Raw genomic sequence first — 1,714 nt, 5'->3', positions numbered from 1 at the left:
TAGTTTGTGGGGAAACATTTTGAGGCTATTTTTATCTCTTTCCTTTTTTACCCACTGACATAAGCATATATTGAATTCTGCCTGAATCACTTATTGTGATAACAGTTAGCAAGTTGTGATTAAAAAAACAGCATCGCTTCAAAATTTATTAGCTTTTTGTTTTGTTTGTTTTTACTATAAGAAAGAGCTTTCTCATCTCTCCTTTTTATTTATTCATTCTTTGTAACAGCAGGGACTCATGAATTTTTATTTATGAAATAAGAAATAATCTCAGTAATATTATTTTTTATGTTAAAATTTTTAAAGATTTAGACAGTAAGAGTTCTTTTGAGCTCCTAAGAACAACATGTCATTTTGACATGTACTTATTAGAGCAACTCTTTTCTTCTTGATACACTGATATATTGCAAACTAACCTATCTTCTCTTATTTAACTCTGGAATCAACTATTTTTTCCAAGAAGCTCTGATTTCTTTTAATGTTGAGCAGTACTTAGAAACCAAGAGCTAGGTACTGGGTATAATTACGGAATGTGTTTATATTCAATCTTATAGTTATGTGTAATTTTATTTCTTTCTATATATTGAAAGCCTCTAATTCTATTCTAATACTATACTATAGAGTTCATTCTAATTTTCTCCCCATTCATAATGTAAATTTCCTTCAATAGAAAACCTAGGGGCTTGCCCCGGGTCACAGCAGTTGGGGACAGAAGCATTTCGGGGGCTGCAATGGCCTGCCGGTGTGGCCATGCCTCAGTATTACGAGGACAAACTGCAAGGCGGCGCATGCACGGGTGTGAAGGAGGACCTGGGTGCATGTTTGTTGCAGTCCAACTGTGTGCTCAAGGAAGGAAAATCCCCTTGGTAATGTCTGAAAGAAGGAAACTGCAAAGCTTTGAAATACTCATTTTTTGAATGTAAAAGATCAATGTTGGATTCCAGATCAAGATTTAGAGGAAGAAAAGGATATTGATATGCATTATTCTGAAACCAAGATGAAAACAACAAAGGATTTCTTTTGGTCATTAAAACACAGAATCCAAAATATGAAGCATACTTCTTTCTTATACCTGTTTGGTTGGACCATGGAACCCTGGAGAGTTAGGAGGAGTTCTGTTTTTGAATGTATATAGAGTAAATGATTTTCTTGCTCTAAGTTTAAAGGAAAAATTTAATTGACCTGTTATAAGCAGAGAGCATAATAAATGCATTTTAAGAATTGTTCTAAAAACACATTGTTATTTTCAAACTTCACTCCTCAACCAAATTACACAATTGTACCTCCTTTGTGAAAATTATGAAGGCCACTGACAGGACTGTTGAAATTGCTAACATAGAACCTGGGGAGAAATTGTCAATTGGGAAAGTTTAGAATAAAACTTTCTTTTATTCAGTCTGACCCCTTTAATTCTAAAATAAATTGTTTAATTTCTTGGAACAACAAAAAAAAAAGAAAAGAAAACCTGGGTCCCATTAATTTATTTACTTCTATATTTAATCCTTTTGTATGTGACTAGTACCCATAACCACTCATCTACTGCCCCAGTTGAGCTGCTTAAAGACTTTCTCAGTGAACTTGAGAAAGAAAAGAAAGCAAGAAAGAGAAAAGGCAGGAAGAAATATATAGGGGTGGAAAAATGGGTTAACAGTTGTTCATATGAAAAATAAATAAACAAACAAGCAAACAAACACTGTGTTTCTTGTACTCACAA

At 33.4% G+C, this 1,714-nt stretch overlaps 1 pseudogene; it reads left to right on the top strand.

Moving 5' to 3' along the window:
• Nucleotides 1-750: 750 nt before the first annotated feature.
• Nucleotides 751-1,402, top strand: LOC136385741 (cytochrome c oxidase assembly factor 5 pseudogene; annotated as a pseudogene).
• The last annotated feature ends 312 nt before the right edge of the window (nucleotides 1,403-1,714 follow it).

The sequence above is a fragment of the Saccopteryx leptura genome, chromosome X (genome assembly GCF_036850995.1).
Source record: "Saccopteryx leptura isolate mSacLep1 chromosome X, mSacLep1_pri_phased_curated, whole genome shotgun sequence".
Taxonomy (NCBI): domain Eukaryota; kingdom Metazoa; phylum Chordata; class Mammalia; order Chiroptera; family Emballonuridae; genus Saccopteryx; species Saccopteryx leptura.
The sequence above is the reverse complement of the archived record's forward strand: the minus strand, read 5'-3'. Positions and strand labels throughout refer to the sequence as shown.